We start from the raw sequence: 11,437 nt of genomic DNA on the forward strand, positions 1-11,437 counted from the left end.
TTCGAAACTTATGTGTGCAATTGCTTGATTCACACTCCTTAAATGATTTCTGAAGAGTCATGGAGTGGAAGAATGTGTTGGTTTAGAAAATGCTCCTAGAACAATCGCAATTTCAAAAATTGTGACTGTTAAAAGGTAGTTAACAGTTAATGACTGTTAACATTGAATAGTGCCTCTTGATCATACTTGATCGAATCGTGGCTGTTGAAAACATCAACAGTTAGTCTCGCACCAAAAGTCAAAGCCACACGCGAAGTGCGAGTAAAGCGCACCTCTAAGCGCCTCATTGCGCTACACAACGTGTGTGCGCACGTTGTGCGATAGCAAGCCTCTATACTCTCCTCTTTTATATCTAAGGAGTATAAATAAGCTCCTATTTAAAAATCCAAAACAAGTCTTGTAATTTTCCAATATGAGACAAGTTAAAAACTGGTTTTAGTAAGAAAAAAAACTATTTTCAAGACATGTGTGCATGTGTGTTTTCCATGTAATTGATCAATCAAATGCCATTGGATTTAATCTCTAATGAGATTTATATCCAACAGAGCGTGTTTTTAAGATGAAGGCCGATGCTGCTTGTAATCTTCAGTGTGCCACGGCAAACCCCCTACTTACAGGGCTCGGATCTGCTATCCTCCAATTGTTTCCACATTCCTACCCATGAATAATTGCAGTTGTGCATTGGGAATATCTCCCTTATTATTCATGGGGAGATGTTACCAATACATGGCAGTGGTATTCCATGGGTATGAATGTGGGAACAATTTGTCAGTAGCAGATCCCGAGTGGTGCTTATAGACTCATCTGGTTATTGTTTGGGTGCTCGGAGCAGGATGCTCTCCTTGTGTTAAGTTGTTCACCTTCCTTGTAATTGTGAATACATCATTGAGTAAAAGCTTAACTAAACCATCATTTAGGGGTGTAATTCGGGTAGGCTGGGTTGGGTTTATGATCAACACAGGCCCACTGTTAAGATTTGGATATAAAGCCCGACCCTGGCCAAAGCCTAAGGTTAAGCCTGGGCTCAGTTTGAAAAAGAAAAAGACATCTAAAGCCTTGCACCCGTCTGAGGACCCAAAATCCAACTCAATCCATATAAAATTGCAGGTTGGATCAGTCCGGGCTCAAATTTGACCTAGCCAAGTTCTATCCCTATCATCATTGGAGGTAATGTGCCACAGGTGGCAGGTTGTTAACCTACTCAAGAATGTTACTGTGGAGCTGCACCTTAGCAACTGTGGCGTTATCTCCTACATATCAAATTTGTCTCCCTTCACCCTAGAAAGCTTAAGCTATTGGGTGAGGTTCCATAGGTTTTTATTCTCTAACGACAACTAATATGGCATGCCAACTAGGGAGTACGGAAGGGCTGGCAATGAGTTCTTATTTCCCTGTTTTCTCAAGAGGTTTTCTTCGGTTGAATGAAATTGTCTTGTTTGGCTTTCAAAAAATAGAGAAATTTTATTAAATTTTCAATCCCTTTAATTTATTTTGTTGTGAATGAAAAGAAAACCAAAGATATTTGTCTTATTAAATATATTTTAGTATCTCTGCTTGCATTTTTTATAATTAATTTGCACATTAAACATAGGAGTTTTAGGCCAAACACTAAATACACATGAAAAGATAAACAATTTTAGTTTTTATCTCACACATATCCCTGATGTGATTGTGAGTGAGGATTATACATTTCCGTCCTACAAAAAGCTGTCTCACAGTACATTTCCGATGATAGTATCAAAATTCATGTGGGGCGGAGAACATCTCCCCGCCTCACAGCACATCCCCTTCTGAGGCGGAGGTGTGATCTCGACTGTGACGAGAGCCTGACAATAATTCAAGTCATTTGTAGTACCTTATTAGAACCAAACATGACAATTGTATGCTATAATGCAGGTGCTTTTAAACTTTCCAGCTGGTCTTGTCAAGGAATCAATATATTTTTTAATGCAAAACAGGTGGTTGATGCACTTCACGGAAGATCAGAAGTTCGCTGGCCCTTGCCTGTGGCTTTTGAATAGGATTAGGGAGCTATCTGTTAAATTTTTATGTATAAATTTATCTTTTGTATATCGGAACTTTAATGTATCTGCCCCCCCTAAGGTATCTTAACTAACAAAAACTCATACGTTTATCTTCCTTTTCTTTTACTTCCCAATTGGATAAGAAGTAACCAAAAAGTCTTTCATGTTGAAAAGACTTTATAAATATTATTTCTAGTTAATGTATTTTCTGCACAATTTCAAAAAATAAAGAAGCAAACATGACAATTTCCCAATTTCATCAGCTACACGTAATGCTCCTGCCCATCGCTAGAGGTAGCGTAGGACCAAGTCATCATATTCACGAGCGTGCTGTCTGCCTGAGCCTTGTCCCTATATGTTCAATTCAACATGAGCCTACACTTTTATGCTTTAAACAGAAGAAAGCCAAATGATAAGAAAAAGACAACACCAGAGGGCCACGTTGGCCTCATTTGGCCTTCATTCAACTTCGGTCAAGTCAAAAGCACAACGTACCACCAGATTGGTCAATAAATACATACCCTACAGAAGAACCTCTAAATATGGTATGGGCCCCCTTAATTTGCCAAGCGGCCCATATCCAGAACAATTAGTACTAAAGTGGGCCCACCATGACACTAGGATGATAGGAGAAACACCAAGCTATGAGCTAGTGACAACTGGCAATGCCATTACGCATATCAGCATGCGTAGATGGACACCATTCTAATTCTAAAATTCTACGGTGGTTAATAAGGTCCCCAAACTAGCACTCGTAGGCTCGTAGCCCAGGACCCAGAACGCTGGTCTCCACAAAACGCCATCCTCTAGCCTCTATCCAACCCCGTATAATATATCTCTAGGATTGATCACCAATCCATCAATTAAAAAAAGGGTAAATCTCAAAAATAAAGAAAAGGATATTTTTTATATTATGTAATGTTTAATTAATGGAATATTAATCGATGGGTTTATCATTATAAATTAATTTTTCTAAATATTACTTTTTTAGGGTACTTATTATACACATTCAAATATTAAAATGAAAACAAATTAAAGTAACTGATCAATGATAAAGTAAGACTATGAACTTTGTAACTATGAGTGCTTATGTTCAAATCTTTACGTCCTTAAAACTATTTTGGGATTTATTTGAAGGCACATTTGATTCTAAAACCAGTTCCACCAAGGTAAATCAAAGCCGAGCCATCGAATTGGTTCGGGTAGGATAAACCCTCAGATCCTAAAACTAGCCTAGATGTCTGTAGTCTTTCGCTCCGCTCCTTCTTCCTTCATTCATAGACCCTACCCTATAACAGATAGGGTTGGATGGGTTTAAGGCTAATTCGAGGCCAGTTCCATTTGTTTCTGAATAGAACTTACCTATTTGCTCACCTCTCTAGTGGAGTTTGGGAAACATTGATTTTGATAAATATTTAGTAGTTAATTATGAAAAATAATTAAATTATAAGACTCATTTTATATTCTATAATATAGGAAAAATAAGCAATTCAGGCATGTATATATCTATAATTCTTGTTTCCATATTCTTTTAAAATTATCCAGCCCAAGTGGTCGGACCATTAGACTCTTCCACTTGTCAAGCTGCATTCTCTACGGATTTACAGACTACAAATCCAGGCTGACGCCTTGGGCTCGTGGCATTGACCTTGATGGTGCACGATCTGTCTACTCCTAGCTGGAGGGCGATCCGAACTCCAATTGGGCGGCGACCTAGATCAATATGCAAAACAATGGATCAGAGAACCCGGGGTAGCTAACCCAGCGAGGTCACTCTGATGCTTAAGTCAGTACTTATGCTATGAATACGAGCTGAATGCTTGAGAGCTTGAGTGCTAGTGAGTAGAATAATCACGCGTACCTTTGCCTTGAGGTTTCATGTCTTTATATACTGGAGTAGTCGTGGGCCTTATGAAAGAGCTCTGCGATCTCCAAGCTGTGGAGATAAGGTTTCTTCCGTTTTTGAAGGAGAGTAGTATGTTGATAAGGTTTATCGTTTACCTCCAATTCAGGCGGAGCCGGGACGAGTTCTCATTGTGATCTCGGGAAATTCGGGATCTGTTGGCTCATCGTGATCTCGAGAGATTCGAGATCTGTTGGGGAGGCCTTTGGAGTCGGCTATGTAGCATTTCGACTCATTAGCTCCGAGCTGGAACTTCGATTCTTTAGTCCTAAACTGGATTGGGTGTCAAGGTACCTCTAAACCGATGTGGGTTTTGGGTCGATGTGGCTGAATACCCGAACTCCGAATGTTGCGAACTGGGTTTGCCTGGCTGAGTTGTCATCCTTTGATCAGATCGCGCCTATATGTCCCCTTCTTGCTAGGTCGTGCCAAATCACCCTTCATCAATTTCCCCCACTCCTCGTGCCAGGGATCCTAACCCGGTACGGGGAGCTCATGAAGAGTCCAGGTGGATTTGGCGCGAGGTCTAGTCAATTTGGAGGGGAACCGTTGGTCGGGCCTGTTCAACCATTTGGCTCAACCACGAAATGACCCAGGTCGCGTCTTGGGCACGCACAGACGTCACACTATTTATATATTCCGCAGACGCCAAAACACACGCTAAATCGATTTCAACCTCGGGGTCATGCAAATGGTTTCCTTAGGAGCCATTAGATCGTGTTGATCTTGACCGTTGATTCCCGGATATACTGGCTATAAATAGGGGCTCATTTTCCTTGCCACAAGTTCGTAAATCCGCAATCTTTGAGGTCGCGCCCAAGTCTTTCAGTTCGGTATTAGCCTTTTTTGGGTCTGAGGTCGCCTCCTTTTCTTCGGTCTTCTTTTTGGTGAGTCCCCCTTCCTTTGCATTTTCCTTTTGATTTCGTTGTTTTTTTCCTTTATTATGTCTAGCCTTAGCTTAAATAGTCTTTTAGATGGGAGCAGTGAGTCTGCTGGGGCCGATGTGGGTACCTCAGCTCAAGCCGTGGATCCCCGTCCTACCGAGGTGGTCACTTCGGGACAGGATGCGGTCCTCAGTCCTTTTGGGGTTGACTCACCTTGGCGAGAGCGAGAGGCCTCTGGTAACTCGGCTTCCACCTTGCACCGAGGTCGGCTGCCAAACAACTTCGGCATGTTGATAATGACGGCGGACAGGCTCCTAGCCTTAGTAGCCCGGTATAGACTCCCAAACGACCTTGTATATATCCCCTTAGGAAACTTTCCTTGGGATCATGATCACAACGAGATCATGATCTTCGAGGAGCAGCATGTAGTTGGTCTGCGTCTTCCACTTCACCCCCTTAAAATCGAGATCGTTAGATTTTTTAACATTACCATAGATCAGCTACACCCGAACTTTATCTGTAACATCGTAGGGACCAATTGTCTTTTCCATGATTACAACCTTTCCTTTGACCTCGACATCTTTTCTTCAATTCTTTCCATCAAGAAAAATTTGTCCTGTGTTCTGCCCGAGCATAGGCGAACTTACTACTTGTCACCTTGTCCTGGATACAAACTGTTGCACGACCTCCCGAATAAGGTCCCAGCCTAGAAGAGGCATTACTTCCTGGTCCGCAACAACGAGGGGTGGCCCTTCCCAACTCATTGGAGGGCAGCCATTCAAGACCCTGGCATTAGACTGGACCTGAAGACAAGGGAGGAGGTCCGATCTTGGGTGGAGCTCGGCCTGAAGTTCAAAAACTTTGTGACCGAGGAGAAGCTCGTGCAGGCCCGCCTGAGTCCTCCTAGTAGGTTGTTGTTTGCTGTACTTTTTCTATTTGTTTCTTTGGAACTGTATCTGACTTAGCTCATTTTCATCGTAGCTGCCATGAACAACATCCCTGCCGATGAGCTCTTCGGGAGCATGAAGAAGGGGAAGAAGAAGAAAAGAGCCTCCAAAAAGGCTCGCGTTGAGAGTGAAGCAGCCAGGACTGAGGCTATCGTTCCTGAGCTCGGGCACCCACAAATTATCGAGCAGCCTCCCGTGGTCGATCTGGTCAAGGACGACTCGGGCAAGCCCACCTAACCCCGCATGCCCGAGGAGGCTACATCTTCAAAGCCCATCCCAGTGGCCGCCACTTCTTCTGACAGCGATGCTCCAGTTCAGAGCATTTTGACTCCAAAGTTCAGCATTCTCAAGAGCAAGGATGCGGTGTTCGCTGAGGAGGTCACTCATTAGGCCGACTTGTTAGTCGCTCAGCTGAGGGACCGTACGGCTACACACTGTATGGTGGTACATTTTTAAACTTGTCTTTCAAATTGTCTCCTACTTAGATTTTTCTTTTTTGTATACTGATACTCATTTTCTTCTCTTGGCAGGTGAACTCCTCCATCCATGCCTTGCCTTATCAGTCCAAGGTGAACCTGAAGCGGGCTCTCGAAGCCGAGGAGTCTTCCCAAAATGCCCACGCCGAACTAAACTTAGCTCGCAACGAAATCAACCAACTGAAGAACAATGCGCGAGCGAAGAAGGAGCTACTATTTCTATTGATGTCGGAGAAGAAGAAGCTCGAGGAGTGTGAAACGGCATTGAAGAGGGAGGTCGAGAACCTCGAGGCCCACATGAAGGAACGAACTGAACTACTGCTTCAAGCGATGGAGGCGGCCAAGGTTAAGGCTGTTGAGGAGTACAAGTCCTCAGTGGAGCTTCGGGAAAGGCTGGTTGAGGCAGGGACAACGGGTTACCGCAAGGGATTCAACCTGCTTGACAAGGAGGAGGAGGAGACCGGTGCTGGTGAGGACCGTATGGAGATAGATCCTCCTGTCGAAGTCTCCAATAAGGATGAAGAGCCCCGAAGTGATTGAATGCCTCTTTTCTTGGACCCCCCTACATACAATGTATATCCCGGGCCTTTGAGCTCAGTTGTAGTAGTTTTTATTTGTACTCGAAGCTCTATATCAATGAAATACAAGTGTTTTGCAATCTGTGTGCAAATTTTTCTAAGTGTAGGTTACTCCCGAGCTGGCGAACTAAACCAAATAGGAGCAAAATCTTTTCTAAGTATATGTTGCTCCTGAGCTGGTGAGTTAAACCAATTTGGAGCGAACTTCTTTCTAAATATAGCTTGCTGCCGAGCTGGTGAGCTCGACACTAGTAGGAATGATCTAATTTCCATTGTATGCCAGGGCGATCAGACATTGTAGGGGACATACCCGATCTGTCTATGCCTGGGTCGCTTATTTGCCTAAATGTTGGTTATCCCTAAGTGTCGAGCTAACGAGTTTGACTCCATGTGGGATTAACCTCACATTGTTGTACGCTGAGGTGAATTAGACACTGTAGGGTTTGCACCCAAGTTGTCTATGCTTCATAGGCGACTAAGACTTGTCTGCCTATGCCGAAGAGGCGACTAAGACTTGTCTGCCTAGGCCGAAGAAGTGACTAAGACTTGTCCGCCTATGCCAAAGAGGCGACTAGGACTTGTCTGTCTAGGCCGAAGAGGCGACTAGGACTTGTCGTAGTGCTGAGGTCTTCTGTTAGCTCGGCGCCATAGCCCTTAGGCTTCTGGGAGTGACTCGCAGTCCTCTCCAGTCAATCATCTTTTTCGACCAGTTCGGTGGTCAAATAGCCTTGAAGAAATTTTGCCTTTGAGTTGCAAATTCATAAGTAGTACATTCCTAGGTTATCGATATTCCATGCTCGTGGTACCTGCTTTCCTTCCAAAGTTTCGAGCTCATATGTGCCTTCCCTGAATACCCGCTTTACTCGGTATGGACATTCCCAATTCGGTCCGAGCTTGCCAACCCCAGGCTCAGGTATCAAAACCTTCCGAAGAACTAGGTCGCCGACACGGAAGTGTCGTTTTTTGGCCCGGGCGTTATAGTACCAAGCTACTCTTTGTTGGTAAGCTGCGGTCCGATGTAAGCCAAGTCTCGTACCTCCTCTATCAGGTCTAGGTTGGTATGGAGCTCGTCATCGTTCGTTTCTTCATCATAAGCCTCCAATCGTAATGTGGGCACCTCTATTTCCGCCGGGATCACCGCTTTTGTACCATATGTGAGGTTGAAAGGGGTCTCTCCCGTCGTGGTCTTAATAGTAGTTCGGTAGGCCCAAAGGACACTGGCCAGTTCGTCCACCCACAACCCCTTGGCTCGAGCTAAGCGAGCTTTCAATCCGCGAAGTATCGCTCTGTTAGTTACTTCTGCTTGCCCATTCGCTTGGGGGTGTGCCACCAAGGTAAAATTTTGTTGAATCCCCATTTCGGCGCACCAGTTTTGAAACTTAATATCTTCGATCTGCTTCCCATTATCGGATATTAGCACTCAAGGTAGTCCGAAGCGACATACTATGCTTTTCCAAAAGAAATTCTATATGTTGCGGGCTGTGATCGTTACCAAGGGTTCGACTTCCACCCAATTCGTAAAGTAATCTACTGCTACAACCAAGAATCTCCTCTACCCTATTGCTGGTGGGAAAGGACCAAGGATGTTGATTCCTCACTACGCGAAGGGCCACGGGCTGGTGAGGTATTTCAAATCAGCAGCAAGTTGATGGTGAATGTTGGAATGCCTTTGACACTTGTCACACTTTTTGACGAGGTCGAGTGCATCTGCCTTCATCGTGAGCCAGTAATAGCCTTGCCTTAACACTTTCTGTGTGAGAGCTCTGCCCCCCAAGTGTCCGCTGCACAAGCCTTCATGGGTGTCGCGATGTACATGCTCAACTTCTGAGGGTCGCAAACAGCGCAGGTAAGGGAGCATGAAAGACCTTCTGTACAGCTATCCATTTATGAGGACGTACTTAGCTGACTGGCACTCTACCATTCGAGCTATGTTGCGTTCTGTAGGTAGGGTCTCGTAGAGCAAATAACTCACGAGTGGGTCGATCCAGCTTGGTTTCGCTTGTGATACGGGAGCGACCTCTTCTGCCCCCCCAAGAATGTTGAGCCGATGTAAGTCCTCTATGTACACAGTTCACATGGTGTTGTTGCTCGTGCTAGCTAGTCGTGACAAGGCGTTAGCCTCAGCGTTCTCGGACCTCGGAATTTATCTGATAAAGTAGGAGACGAAGCTGCACAGGATCTCTCTGACTTTGGCCAAGTAAGCTGTCATAGTGGGGTTACGGGCTTCATACTCACCAATGACTTGTTTGACCACTAGTTGTGAGTCGTTGCATACGATGAAGTGCTTTGCTTTCATTTCCCTTGCTAAGGTTAACCCGATGACCAATGCTTCATATTTTGGCTCATTGTTTGATGCCTCGAATCCAAACCGGAGAGCATATTCTAGCTTTACCTCGCTTGGGCCATATAGTATCAGTCCTGCACCGCTTCCCTGCTGATTGGACGAGCCGTCGACGTGGAGGATCCAGGGCTCCTCGTCCCAGGTCGGTTCCACTCTGACCGGAACTGGTGCCACACTGGTTGAAGCTCCTGTCATGTGATCGACTCAGTCAACTCGGGGGTTTCTGTGCTGAATGTGCATTCTGCTACAAAATCGGCCAAGACATAAGCTTTGATTGCTAGCTGAGGCTCATATTGGATATCGCATTCGCTCAGTTTGATGGACCACTTCGTTAATCTCCTAGACACCTTGGGTTTGACCAGAATTTGCCTCAGGGTTTTATTGGAGAATGACGATAGTGTGGGCCTAGAAGTATGAGCGAAGTTTTCGGGCTGCTATGATTGGTGCGTACGCTAGTTTCTCGATCTCCGGATATCTAGTTTCTGTATCCTGCAAAATTTTGCTGACATAGTAGATGGGTCATTGGACCCGATCTACTTCTTTGATCAGTAACGAACTAACCACTTCGTCGCTCGCAGAGAGGTATAGCTTTAACATGTCCCCTTCTTCGGGTCGAGTTAAAACTAGGGCGGTACCTAAGTATCTTTTCAGCTCGTCAAAAGCGAGCTACCACTCTTCAGTCCATTCGAAGTCCTTACTCTTTTTTATAGCTTTAAAAAAGGGTAAGCATCGGTCTGCCAATTTGGACATGAAGCAGCTCAGGGCGGCTATCCGGCCAATCAACCTCTGAACCTCTTTTATTCTCCGGGGTGGTCTCATATCTAGAATGGTTTTCATTTTGTCTGGGTTGGCCTCGATGCCACATCGGTTGACTATATAGCTTAGAAATTTACCCGAAGTGACTCCGAAGACGCACTTATTTGGATTTAACTTCATGTTATATCTTCGTAAAATTTGAGAAACATTCTTTAAATCATTCAACAAAGAATTTGAAAACAGGGTCTTCACGACCATGTCATCAACATAATATTCTACTTTATTGCCGATTAACGGCTCAAAAATCTTATTTACAAGGCGTTGGAATGTTGCCCCAGCATTTTTTAATCCGAAGGGCATGACCTTGTAACAGTATAACCTGAGCTCAGTTATGAAGGCGGCCTTCTCTTCGTCATTAGGATCCATCATAATCTGGTTGTAACCGGAATAGGCATCGAGGAAGCTCAACAACTCATGCCCTGAGGTTGCGCCCACTAAGCGGTTGATCTTGGGTTGTGGGAAGCAATCTTTCAGGCAGGCTTTGTTCAAGTCGGTATAACCGATGCACATGCTGTTAGACAGTTTTGTATGCCCTTAGCTTCAATCATTTTGATGTACTTTTGTTATTTAGTGGAAATAAATAAAGTGCATGTTTGATTCATGTTGTTTGGTTTAATTCTGTGTAAAACCCTAAAACTGGACATTTATAGAGACTCATGTTAGTTTTAAAAGTTCACAGCCGTTGGATAAGTCTGGGGAGATTTATCCTGCCAAGGCTGATACTGGTGTGCCACCAAGTGTTGGGATGGCCTGTCTCAGCCATCAGGGTAAGACCCGAGGCACATACAGCATGGGATTACTTGAATCCTTGAACCGGACCAGATTTCCAGTCTAGCCCTGGACCTTGGAGACAGATGGGCAAAACTGGAAAGTTACACCTGACCCCTAGACTCGATTATGACACTTCACTAGGTGCTGGATCAGGCTGCCTTTGATATGCCAATCAGTGAGATCCTTAGTGGGGATCAAAACCTGGGTATGTTGGGGCAGTTTGAGAATTCATCTGAGTGGGTGGTCATAGTGACAGAATCAGCCACTTTGTCGGACAAAGGGTAATGATCGGGAATGCACTCTCTCTGATGGAAACCAAACTGCCGGCAGTTGATTTCAATCGTTGGAATTTTGTTTTGCAAAATTAATATATTTACATATATATGTACGGTTTCAAAATGTTTGCAAATGGTTTTAATTCCCGGGATCCATGTGAGAGGAGAGTGCGGCACTGTTCCTTGCAGCCGAGGGAGAGGTCCTCTCTTGTCGGGCAGTGCTTGATCATTAAGGGCTGAGAGGTTAAGTGTAAGACCATTTAGGATAATACCTGATGGGCTAATCTTGCACCTGCCCACAGTCCCTGGGTTTTTATAAGATGGCTTGGCCCAGGGACCACTTAATGTAAGTGTTGGGCCCATAGGGTTCATACGATGGACTCAAGGGGTTCATTGAGATTTTCAGTGAATTTGGCTGGGCC

The sequence above is a fragment of the Nelumbo nucifera genome, chromosome 1 (assembly GCF_055504915.1).
Source record: "Nelumbo nucifera cultivar China Antique chromosome 1, China Antique-T2T, whole genome shotgun sequence".
In the NCBI taxonomy this organism is placed as follows: domain Eukaryota; kingdom Viridiplantae; phylum Streptophyta; class Magnoliopsida; order Proteales; family Nelumbonaceae; genus Nelumbo; species Nelumbo nucifera.